We start from the raw sequence: 13,762 nt of genomic DNA, 5'->3' as shown, positions 1-13,762 counted from the left end.
TGGGGGGATAACAGGTGAAGGCCATGTCACCCATACAATGTAGATGGGCTTGGGGGACAGTAAGGAGAGCAGAATTAGAAGAGAGAAGGTTGTGAGGTGGGGAGTAGGGTGATAACTCAGACAGGTACCGAGCCATGGAGAGTCTTATAGGTGAGCAGGAGGACTGTTAGGTCGATATGAAACTTGACAGGAACCCAGTGCAAGGACTCCAGGATAGGAGTAACTTGATCATTTGTACTAGACCTGGTCAGGATTCTGGCTGCTGAATTTTGGACATACTGGAGTTTGTTCAATGGGGATTTAGAATCCCCAGAGAGTAGAGCGTTACAGAAGTCGATTTAAGATTAGACAACACTTTTCAGCCACAGTTAGTGATAACATAGGGCGTTGTCAAGCAATATTTATGAGGTGAATGAAAGATGTTCTGACAACATGCTGCACATGTGGGTCGAAGGTCAAATATCATCCACAAGTTTTTCAATTTAGACTGAAGCTCAAGTACAAGACCATCTACAGATGGAGTTACACATTGGTTGTACAAAGTTGATGGGTGGTGCCAATAAGCAGGACTTCAGTCTTGTCACAGTTAAATGAAGGACATTTTGAGTCACCCAAGTTTTTATATCGGGGATACAAATAAATAGAATAGAGACAGCCACATCAGTGTCAGGTTTGATATGGATGTATATTTGAGTATCATCAGCATAGTAGTGATAGCTGAGGCCATGTGATCTTAAAAGCTTTAAACTACACACACGCATACAAGTACACTCACAATCAATTCGGGTTGTTTAAACATAGTGGAATAAGTGGGTATAAGGGCGTGTTCTGATTTAGCTTCGTCAGAAACCTAACTACCATGTAAAAAGTATACTGTAATAATATCACAATTACATTACATTTACATTAACAGTGCACTGAGAGAGAGAGGGGTTAATACTACGCTGGGCAAACGTTCCGAGGTCAAATGCTTCCAGCACGGGGGTACCTTTAAAGCGGAGATGACGGCACCGAAATTTTTTGGCGCGCCTTCTCTTTAAAGCCCTGGCCAAATATGAAGACAGTATGTACAGTTATAATTCAAACAGAATTAAAAACTACACATCCCAGTTACCATGGTGGTGCTTGTGATCATTGCGTTTAACCAACGAAACAGGGCGAAAAATCAGTCACATGACTTTGGGGCAGAGTTTCGAAAGCTTAACCCATCAGCAACAAAGCGAAATTTACACGATAGGCTACCTCAAACTGTCAGTTACACGACTGTGTATGTCGCTTAAGCCACTCCTATTTGGCATTTTAGTTATGGAGGCGAGAAGACGCCCCCCCCCCCCTCTCTGGGTGTCTGATTTGCCGCCATCTTTAACTGTTCACTGTCCGAATCGTAGTAGCTACGCGTATGAAATGAAGTTAATCCCAGCTACAAAACATATATTTTTGTGGTAAGAGGGTGCAAAACATCAGTATTTACTGCTATTAATTACTGTACGATTTATAGTTGAAATCTGAGCCTAGATATAAAGTTAGATATAAAGTTAAAATCTCGATAAAGCAATGTAGGAAATAGAGAAAATAAATCCTTTCTGACATCTAAAATCAGTTTCGATCAAGGTCTCTAAAACGAACAAGAAAAAGAGGATTTTCGGAGGGCAATTACGCTGTGTTTATATAGAATAACTGATTTATGAGCAATCTAATTTCTTGTTCGTTTAAAACAGTGAAATGTCAGCTGCAAAAGATCGCACCAGAAACGGCACTCTCTCTGCCTGTCATAGACGTTCAGGAAAGGCTGAATGAAGTCATGTCAAGTACAATAATTCGGTGATCAATAATAACAGTTGTAGGACAAGAAACAAAAGATAGTGAAAACTTAAGGCTAAAACTCAAATTCATTCTACAAATTAATGCAAATGAAAATTTAGGACGTTTAAGTGCTAGAGGTGTAAAAAATACAAAAATGCACATGGGCAAAAAGTTTTAGAAATGGAGCAGGTGTTGCTTTGAAATAAGCAAACAGAAAAAAAGCCATGACTACAGTGCAGAAGAGGGATGCAGGAACACTTGCTTAGATATACAAAAAAATCACAAAAAGGTGTATGTTACAAAAGAACATGCAAACATGTTCATCATGTATATGAACATGTACATCAATTTCCCTTCGCGATCAATAAAGTCTTATCTATAAACATGAAACAGAGTGAGGAATCAGAAAATTATCATGCATAAAAAACAGCAATTCTGTCAGTGAGCCCTAAATGAATTAATAGCAACCATGGTTTCATGGAGGGCTTCTCAGATAGTTGGGCATTCAGGTAGATTGGCAGGTGAAAGGATCTGTAAACATATTTTGTTAAAGCAAGTCAGTTTTTTCCACAACACATAAAATACATTTTTCCAAGTTTAGCCTTTGTCACTAATGAAACCACTAAAGAAAGACATAAATAGAAATCTTAAGATTTTTTTTATTCAATGTTGGTAGCAGGATGAACTGTCAGGTTGAGCTAAGTGTATATTTTGTCGCAGAGTTGCTGCAAGATGTTAACAGTGAAAAAAGGTATTTAGAAATGAGTTATTTCAAGAAGAACATTTTCAGAATAATTGCAAATCTAGCAGGATAGAGAAAGCACAGAAAACAGGCAGTTAGATTGATCAGATTAATATGAAATGTCATTTAGCAAAGGGAATGAGAAGAGTGACAAATAGTATACTTTAGATCTTTTTTTCTGAACCAGGGAAAATCTGATCATGTTTCTCTAATTTCTGAACCAGGGAAAATCTGATCATGTTTCTCTATAACAATAATAAAAAACTTTATTTTATATATCACCATTAAAGGTGGCATCTCAAAGCAATACAGTAGATATAAAAACAGATAAAAGGACCACAGATTACAAAGTAAATACATATAAGAAAGACAAGCAGTTAGAGGTGCTACCAAAATTAGAAAACGAAGCAGATACAGACACTAAGTCTTCTGAAAAGAAAGGTTCTGAGGTTAGATTTAAATGCATTTAGGGTACGTGACTGATATCACTGGGAATACAAATTGAGAGTTCTGGGGTGCAGCTAGAGAAGACCCTGTCACCCACAGAATGTAGATGTTCTTGAGGACAGCTAGAAGACCAGAGTCAGACGGACAAAGGTGGGGAGTAGACAGATAATAAGCCATATACTGTAGGTACTGAATGAGGATAAGGATTTTGAAGTTGACTCGAAACCTGATAGGTAACCAGTGCAAGGACTTGAAAACAGGTGTAATGCATCCCTGATAGGATTCTTGCTGTCATATTCTGAACATATTGAAGATTGCTCAGTGTGGATTTAATTTCCCCAGTGAACAGGATGTGCATTTATTAATTCTAGAAAAAAAAGCCTTTCTTGATTTCTCTAGTTCTTAGTTTCTCTAGTTCCCTTTAAAATAAACTATTATTCTACAATGCAGAGTATTACATGGCCAGTATTTACACATGATATTTGTGATTTCAAGAAATTAACACAAGCAGCTTTTGGAGATTTAAGTGTTGGCTGAGTTATTGCAGGATAAAAGACTAGAGATGTTGGTAAGAAGAAGATAATTTGGGGAAAGCTGAGGAATACACTGATAACAAGCACACTTCCTAATGGAGTTAGGCATACTTTTGATGAAGATGATGAAGTTAACAGACTGTATGTTTACATAGATACTGAAATGAGGATTGTATTTTAGATTTTGTGTAGTTGCTGGCATTGAACTGTGTGTTGGATGCACATGAATTGAAGGAATGGGCAAACATAGCTGATGCGGATCCACAGAGCCAGCATATTAAGATGTTTATAATTAGAGGCAATTTGTTTAAATAACTAGGTATGGATACTGATGTGCAAGAGAGGTGGAAAGGCTGTTTCCTTAAGCCAGCACTATAAAATATTTTATTCTCAGTGAGATGCTACCATTTCATAATGGGTTTCTAACACTGTGTATAGTTCCATCCACACAGTGCCTTTACTTCCATCCATTTCTAATCTCTTTATCCAGTACAGAGGATTTGGAGCCTATCCCAGTAAGCAACGGACACAAGGCAGAATACACCCTGGACATAGCGCCAGTCCATCACAGGACAGACAGACACAAACACACACACACACCAGGGCCAGTTTTCCCATAAACCAATTAACTTACCAGTATGTTTTGGAGTGCGAGAGGGAGTCATATCACACATATGGAGAAAAACCATGTAACCTAGAGAGAACATGTAAACCCCACACACACTGCCAGGATGGCAGGAATTGAACCTAGGACCCCAGTGCTGCAAGATAGCAATGCTAACCACTTCGCCACCATTATAAATGGATGGATATCTTAGTTATCTTTCTAGTTCACAGGTTTGCATGCATAATTTAATTTTGAAAGGCACTGAGACATCAGGTACTATTGTTGTATTTATGAAAAAGAAACAAAACAAAAAACATACTAACAACTGTGCCATCCAACTCCTTAGTTAATGCATTTTATTATTCATAGACAGTTAACATTGTTAGCAAAATATTTTGAATTATATTTAACCCTATTTTTTCTTTAGTTTTGTATTTAACTTATTATATGATAGTCAGACTTAATGTATATTTGAACAATGAAAATATGCATTGAAAATATTTACAAGATGCGGGGGAAAGTGCAACAACTTATTACAGTGCTAAATTTAATATTATTGATTGCTAATAGTTTATGCTAACACCTAACTTTCTTAATTAGATGTATTTAAAACAGTGAACTAAGTGTAACATACTATTCAGAAATACAATCGAGAATAGTTTTGTGGTGTTTGTATGGATGAAACGTTTCTAAAATGTATAACGTAACAAAATTAAAGACGATTAAAATCTGTAATCTTTCCACTTGTAATGTCATTAGAACAAGAAGTTTCTGCTTTGTCTAAGGATGGTATCAAAAAGTAGTCTAAGTGGTGAGAAAGCTGTGCTTAACGATAATTAAGTGACTTAAAAGTAAAAAGAGATGCTTCATATTGCTTGATTAATTTTAAAAACTAAGTTATAAATGCAGACGCGATCGCTGCCATAAGCGCTCCAGGCAGCAGAACGTTCGTTCTGTACTGCTGCGCTCTGCGCCTCCTCCCTCTCTCGGTGCCGCGCCCCTCTCTGACGGAGCGCAGTGGGCAGTACGCTATTTTCAGAGCCTCTGATTGGGAAAAAAAGACCTGCTGATCAGTTTCACACACCAGGAAGAGAAAAGAATGGGATTTTTTCTCTTTGAAACGTGTGTTGTCTTTATGAAATTCGTGTATTTTAAACGTTTAATTAAGAAGTAAAAACCTTACAGCGTACACAAAGATTCTGAGCTGATCACGAGGAAGAAAAATCACCCATTTTTCGTGCATAAAAAGTGGTTTTTACCTTTCGAAACCTGTTTTTATATGTTTTTTTTAAAATCGTGCACTGTCTATGTTAAGCAGGAACACATCATTATATCTCATTTTTTATTTATTTTTTTAAAATTTTAAAAATCGTTTGCCCAGCCTATTAATACAGACACACTGACTGGACACTAGAGTGCATTAACACTGCACTGAGAGAGAGGGATTTATACAGACACACTGACTGCACATTACAGTACTTTAAAACTGCACAGAGAGAGGCGGGTTAATACATACACAATGACTGGACACTACAGGACATAAAGACTGCACTGAGAGATAGGGGTGAATACAGACAGACTGAATGGACGTAACAGCATGTAAACACTGCACTGAGAAGAGAGGGATTAATACAGACACACTGACTGCACATTACAGTACTTTAAAACTGCACAGAGAGAGGCGGGTTAATCCATACACAATGACCGGACACTACAGGACAAAGACTGCACTGAAAGAGGGCTACACACAGGCACTGCGACTGGACAATACAGCACATTAACACTGCAATCAGAGAAAGGGGTTAATAGACACACACTGACTGACTGGACACTACAGCACATTAACATTGCAATCAGAGAAAGGGATTAATACAGACACACTGACTGCACATTACATTACTTTAAAACTGCACAGAGAGAGGCAGGTTAATACAGACACTGACTGGACACTGCAGGACATAAAGACTGCACTGAGAGAGAGGGGTGAATACAGACACAGTAACTGGACACTACAGCACATTAACACTGCACTGAAAGAGGGGTTAACACAGACTGACTGGACACTATAGGACATTAACACTGCAATCAAAGAAAGGGGTTAATACAGACACACTGACTGCACACTACAGGTCATTAACACTGCATTGAGAAAGAGAGGGATTAATAGAGACACACTGCACATTACAGTAATTTAAACTGCACAGAGAGAGTCGTGTTAATACAGACACACTTACTGCACAGTACAGTACATAAACAATGCACTTAGAGACAGAGGGGTTAATACAGACACACTGGATTAACATTCCAGAGGAGTTAAAACAGACACAGACCCTGGACGACAGTAATACTTAAACCAATTAAATAATGTCTATATACACAATCATTAGTATACTTATAAAATTTAGACCAATACAACGTAAATACAATATTTATAAATGATGTTTCCTAATGACGTTGGAGTACAAATTGATTCAAAAGTGAAACAATTGTTGAATGTGAACGAGGTGTTTTCAGCACCGTAACCGGACAAAACAGTTCAGTTTCCAATAAAGAATCCCGTTGCTACATCACACGTCTGTCCAACGTCACTCAGCATCTCTCCACTATACTCTCACCAGTGAGGAAAGTTTGATGACGGTTTGATACTTTGTTAGAACGCGTACTGATAATGAGAAGGTTTACTATTGTGAGATGTTTTTTTTTTTAAATAAAGTTTGTTGTTTAAAAAATCTCACCATTGAGTTAGTTATAGACACTGGTTTTTAACACACACACTCTGACTTCATACAAGTCACCACACTGACCTGAGAGCTGCAGTTCCGTGTCCATTTCTTCTTTTATTTCTGCAGTGACTTCACAGAGAAGTGTGTGTCCAACACGATCTGTCAGTCCCTGATCTCCTCCTGCTCCCGACTCCTTCTCCCACAGCTGCAATCTCACCTTCAGGCTCTCGTTCTCCTTCTTCAGCTGCGCCATTTCACTCCCGACACTGTCCTCCACACACTGTGTGATTTTAATCACGGCCCGTCTCACCAGAGTTTGGACGCTGCGGAGTTTGTCTTGAAACTCGTCCTCAGAGTCAGAAATTCTGTTTCCAAAAACTTCTGACATTTCATACACAATCGATTTGAGCAAAACCTGCATGAACGAGTCAAGCTGGGTTTGCAGATTTAACAAGCACTCCGCCATCCTTCTTCAGAGTCGATCAGAAACAAAGGCTGACTTGCGATGTTTAAACAGAACTGCTTCTTTATTTTTATTCTTCACAGATTCTGTTGTCAGGGCTGTGCTCTGTTCAAGCATAAACACAGTTGACAAGATGCTACGTTTTCAGAAACTGAAGTTATTAAAAAAAACAACTTTCTTCTTTATAGAAAAAAAATAATTCAAGCACCCACAGGTACGCTGTGTAGCGCCGTGTGATGACGTCAGTCGTTAGCGCGGCCGCGGCTTCAAAACAACCGAGAAGCGGAGCTGAGAAAGAGGAGTTTCTGCAGACGGATATAAACGTCACTGCACCTCCTAGCGCCACCTAGTCAAGAGGAGTGAATAACCTGCGACTTGCACCGTTCGTAAGTGTGAATTTTGTGAAACGGAACAGATTTATTGTTTTGCCCTACCACAACGAAAACGTCTCCCTTTGCAGGTTTTTGGTTAAAGAAAAAAATGCTGTCATATTCTTCACAGCTGGCAGTATTTATTCTGCATCATAAGCAAAATTTGTATTTCATATTTCGCAAATTGTATGCATTTCTCGAAAAACACGTTGTCCCAAGAAAGGAAATAAATACTTCCATTAACAAAATCAAGCCATATGTGATTGTCCTTAATGATACATTCTGTATGACAAGAGAGGAAGAAACGCACCTCAGGATTCCAGACCTCCTGTTTATTGAGAGAAGTTTTAACCATCTGTCAGTTTTCATGTCCAAGGAGCTCAATTTGCATTCCATGTACAACACCGTGTCCTCTACACCCGCCACTGAAGCACAGCACAGGCTCAGCATCTTGACATCTCCCTAACAGAGACACGCAGAGACCTTTTGGTGGGCAGTGGCTCAAAAGGGGAGAAGAGACAATTTCTGGAGCAGGATTTGTTAAGTTGGAGTATTCTGGACACAAATCAGTGCCCGCTTGTATTTCTGTGTTTTTTTTTTTAATTTTACAGAAAGTTTAAATGTGACTTTTAAGGCATTATAATTCACAACCTTGGCAAAAAATGGTTGTCCATAATTGTTGATTATGTTTGATTAACAGACAAAATATGACAACCCCTCTACTGAGCATATACTTTATTTTCCTGATGTAACAGATCTTAACAAGAGGGCAAAGTAAATAAAATAATTAGCATCTAATTACATGCAATACCAAATGCAATCTCTTTCCATCTCGCAACCTCCGCTCTTCAAATTCTGCCCTCCTTACTGTCCCCCAAGCCCGTCTACATTGTATGGGCGACAGGGCCTTCTCCTGCTATGCCCCCAAGCTCTGGAACTCTTTACCCAAGGATATTAGAGAGTCACCTTCTCTAAACTCCTTCAAATCCAGACTCAAAACTTTCTTCTTCAGTAAAGCCTTTACTTAACTGGTTCCATTCTTCACCCCTCTGCTCTTCTTAATACCATCTTCCACGGTCTCCTCTATTGTTATTGTTGTATTGTTGTAATTATAATTGTGTCCTGTCTTGTGAAATTTTCTTATTTATTGTTGTAGTCTTCTTATTTATTGTTATTGTCATCCTGTAAAGCGCTTTGAGAAGCCACCTTTAAAGGCGCTATATAAAATAAAGTTTATTATTATTATATTATTATTAAGAGCAAGGGTTCACATGATACATCAATTCAATTTTTTTCCCCAAAAAAGTGTGTATTGTGGGACAAATAATCAGGAAGTCGCTATAAATTATCATCTGGTACCAATTTATTTATGTATATCAGAATCAATGATGCTCCAGGAGATGCTGGAACTCACAATCTCAACATGACTCTGCTGTATAAGTATGCTGACCTATTGTGCCACCGGAGCAGCGTGAGTCCCTCTCCTCACACAGACTGACGGTGCACAAACAGGGTGAAACAAGCAGGGTTTTGGCTGTAGATCCATCTCCACATGAGGGAAGGGGACAGTAATACAGCAAGGAAAAGACAGGAGAAGACACTGAAAGAAATGTGCTCACTGCAAAGGAGGAAGGAAAGATGTGCTCAGACACATAATACAGATTGGTGGATAATTTGAAGTGACTTTTTTATTGTCAATCAGCACACGGATTTCCCTTCATCTGTCTTCCTGTGGAGGACATGACTGGAAAGGGAGAGGACATGAGGCTCATGTACAGGGGGATCATGAGGTGTGTCAGGGTGAATGGTTCCCTCACGATCTTCTTTCCTGTGACCAGGTAAATGTGCCAGGGTTGCCCTCTGTCTGCCCTGCTCTACTCCTCAGTGGCTGAGCCCTTGGGCCTGGCGATTCTCAGGAAGGAGCGGGTGCACGGGTTGCCTTGCCTGGGGGCGCTGCCACCTCACTGATCTATTAATATGCCAACAACACCATAGGTGGTGCAGGCCTACTGCACTGCCTCGGGCACCAGGGTAAACCTGGAGAAGTCTGAGATCATGCCGGTGGGGAGGGTAGACACTGACCCGCTCCTTGGATACCCCTTCAAGGTGGAGACGGGTCACCTTAAGGTCCTCGCAGTCTATATTGGTATTGATGAGTAGGCCACTGGGCTCCTGCTGTGGAAGGAAAAGCTTGTTAAGATGAGGGTCAGACTTGGCAGGTGGAGATGCAAGTCCCTGACCTCTAAGGGAACGGTCTTATTGGTCAAAATGCTATGCCTGTCCCTCTTGTGGTACCTTCTATCTGTGATGCCTCTTCCCTAGAGGATTGAGAGAGAGATTCAACAGCTGGTGGTGGGCTCTGTCCACAGGTCACCTACAACACCCTTATTGGAGAAGTCTCCATGGGTGGGCTGGGGCTGTCTGATATCGGCCTGAAGATGAAGAGCGTCCTTAACACGGATAATCATAGCGTCTGTATTGGACGTCACCTCAAGACCTGCAGGGGTGTGGGGTGGGAGTCTCTCTTGATGAGGCTGACTCTGGGGCTGGTGGAACACCTGCCCCACTTTTACAGGGAAGTCTTGCTGGCATGGGGGGAGTTCATGTCTCCTACATGCCAAAGATGAGAGCTCCGCTGCTTGAGCAGCCTCTGTTCCTCAACCACCCGGCTCAGGTCTCGATGGCGTAGATGTTTCTATGAGGCTGAATTGTCTAAGTTCAGGGATCTTCTTTACGAAATAAAGGATGGCTTTCTACCTGCTCGAGCTATTGTCGACACTGTGCGGGAGGTTGACGATGAGCTGTCTGGCAGTTAGATCCGCCAGGACTTTGAGCAGCTCAAGCTCAGCCTCCTGGACAGCTGGCTGGAGAAGCTGTGACCGGTGCATGGCTCAGGGAGATGACAGTGAAGTGGGGGGACCATGGGGTGAGCCTCCTGGGGTGCACCACCAGCGTGTTCCACAGGCTGATTGTGGCAAAGCAGTTCAGGGCACCGGTCTTGGAGGTGATTTGGGGGAAAATCTTCCCCCACTACGAGCCGGCGTGGCTGTGGGCATGTCTGAGGCTGCCTTTCCTTTCCCAGAGGTTGAAGCAGCTCGACAATTTCATCCAACATAATTGCATCTTATGAAAATGGTGCTGCAGCACCTTCTGTATGTCTGTTGTGTCCCACGGCTTGTGAGAAGAAGAGAAAGACCCCTTTCTCTTTTGCCTTCCATTACTCCCACTCGGGGGTCTTTCCACTGACTCTGTGAGGGGCAGGTGTGTCCAGTAGATTATCGAGTGGAAATGAGGGATGTTGGAGATGCAGCTCCTTGCATTCACAACAAGAGTCACCAGCAGCAGCAGCAGTAGTGTCTGAAGCTTTCCATACTGTAGTGGTTTCGCCTAAACGGAAGGTTTAACAAGCGGAAACAAGCCACCTTTTTTCCCATGCTTCTCAACTGTATAAAGGTCCCTAGCGACAGGCCATCTTTTGTCAATGTATTTCTGGTGTTTCATGGCATCTCGTACCAAATGCACTTTCCTTCTGTACATGGAGCTGATCACTTGAAATTTGGCTGTGCAGAGAGACCAAGATGAGCTTTGTCGACTCCAAAGCAGCTCCTTTGTAAAACGCTGTTTGTTCACATCACTTATGTGGGGCTTATACACAGCGGTCTCTAAAGGTCTTTGCTACCTGATAGTGGGGCATTGCAGTAGTCTAACCTGCTGTATGCAAGAGCATGCATTAATTTCTCTGTGTCTTGAGTGGATAGAAACTGCCTTAGTTTTGCAATTTTTCTTAACTGTAGGAAGCATGTTTTGATACTCTTTTAACATGAGAGTTAAATGAGAGCCTTGTGTCTAATATGATTACGTGCTGAGTCTTTGAGGCAAATTTTTGAATCCACTGAGTTAAGTGCTGAAGTTATAGTAGTCCTATCAGTATTGTAGCCACCAAACAACAGAACCTGTTTTATCAGAGTTGAGTAACAAAATGTTTTCACACATCCAAGTCTTTACTTCATTAATGCAATTAAATAAAGTGATAATAGACGAGTTGTCGTTAGGTGTAAACAAAATGTTTATTTGAGTGTCATCAGCATATGAATAAAAGTTAATATTATGTTTTTGGATTATCCTACCTAGCAGCAGCATGTACAGAGAGAACAATATTGGCCCAAGCACTGATCCCTGTGGTACCCTAAATTGACATTGAGGAACCAGTTCAATTATTAGATATTGGAACATTTAAAAAGCATCAGATATTTATTTCTTGATATTGTATTTATACTTTATGTTACTCTTTTATACATGTTATATCAGAATTTATTTTACCTTCATTTACACATTGTAACATTCAACCTCTATGTAAATAACAAATGCTCAAACATTCCGAACAGTAATTATAAATCCTCTTAGTCAATAACTTCGGAAAATCAAGTTAGAAACACTTAATCTCTGTCTGTAATAGATTCTTGTAAGTCTTGGATTTTAAATAAGTCTACTGTAGCTGAATATATTTCATGTAAAAGCAGAAATATTACACATCCTTAATCTCTTTAATGACCTCTCTGCTACATAAGGCATCTCAGTGAAAAGTATTAAGGAGGTGGTATAAAGAATCTCTACTTAATCTCAATCTCTTCTCTACTTAATTGGATTTCTTTGTCAAAACCTTAACCCACTTGATATTTGCAGGAAATGTGATTGTTTTTGTTAAACAATTGAGTACGTACTGTACAGCCTTTAATATGCGATAGTGAATTTTCCCGTATTCTGCGGAGGGAAGAGAACTGAAATTAAGGAAATACATATTTAAAGGGGTGAAAGTCTTAAATGTGTTCCGACATATCTGGGCGTTTGAATAGATTTGTTGTATAATTTATTATGATTTCACTCTATACTTGTGTTTCTCAGGAGAAAGTAGTAACATTGGGGATTTGAGGGTACAGAAAATACATTGTACTGTATGGGTAAATGTAAGGTTATGTTAAAAAAGAAAATTTTCGGCACCTTTTTGAACGTGATTATTAGACACCTGTTGAATCTCAACCAGGGTTTCTTGAGACATCATTCAGCGAGCGAAGCCTCCCTCTGGACTCCGCACTGAGTTGAAAGCTATGTGAGCTGCTCACTGCTTGTTGTGTACTGTTACCAGAAATCAAGATAAATCATGTCAGACATTTTTCCATCTTTAATGTGACCTTGCAACCAACAAAATTCAAGAGAAAACAGATAATTATTAGGAAAAATCATTGAAATTAAAAAACCTACTGTCACAGACGTCCAAAGGGACTAACAGTGGAGAGCAGGAGAGTGGAAAAAGACCCATATGCGTAGCAGCGGAACGGGGAGTTAGCCCGGGCTCATTCGTGCAAAGAGTTCAGGAGTGCCGTATAGAAACCAATGCCCTCAGGTAGCGGACGTGGGACGACCTGGTGCTAGATGGGTCTCAGGACATCTGAACATCAATGTTGAGCCAGGGCAGAGTGCAAGACCCGGAAATATATAGCCCCAGAGAGAGAGAAATACCGGAAGGACAACAAATAACCGGAAATGAGAGACAGGACAGAGAAGGAGCACCCTCTGGCTGCAGAGGGCGTGACACCTACAACACTCTGGTTGCATAAGTGTGCACACCCTTTTATAATGGGGGCTGTAGCTGTGTTCAGAGTTAACCAATCACATTCAAAATCATGTCCAAAGTTAAGTAGCATACACCTGCCATTAATGAAAGTGATTATGATTAACCCCAAATAAAAATCAGCTGTTCTTGTAGGACTTCCTTGTAACTTTCGTGGTTGAAGTCTACTGGGATAGCCATGGTCCTCAAGGAGGTGATTAAAAATATAAGGGATCTTATTGTTGAAAGGTACTGATCTGGAGAGGGGTATAAAAGAATATCAAAGGCATTGGATGTACCATGGAGCCCTGTGAAGATTATCATCAAATGTGGCACCACAGGGACATTGACAAGATCAGGACAACCCTCCAAAGTTAATGATGGGACAAGGAGAAAACGTATTAGGGAAGCTACCAAGAGGCCTACAGAGCTGCAGGACTTTTTGGTGGGTATTGGTCACTCCTT

General features: G+C 40.5%; 1 pseudogene; it reads right to left on the bottom strand.

Annotated features, from left to right (window-relative positions):
* LOC138242773 (zinc finger protein 436-like) overlaps nt 1–7,521 on the bottom strand; it is an 88,808-nt pseudogene extending 81,287 nt beyond the window's left edge.
* Nucleotides 7,522–13,762: the final 6,241 nt, after the last annotated feature.

The sequence above is a fragment of the Lepisosteus oculatus genome, chromosome 14, assembly GCF_040954835.1.
Source record: "Lepisosteus oculatus isolate fLepOcu1 chromosome 14, fLepOcu1.hap2, whole genome shotgun sequence".
In the NCBI taxonomy this organism is placed as follows: Eukaryota; Metazoa; Chordata; class Actinopteri; order Semionotiformes; family Lepisosteidae; genus Lepisosteus; species Lepisosteus oculatus.
The sequence above is the reverse complement of the archived record's forward strand: the minus strand, read 5'-3'. Positions and strand labels throughout refer to the sequence as shown.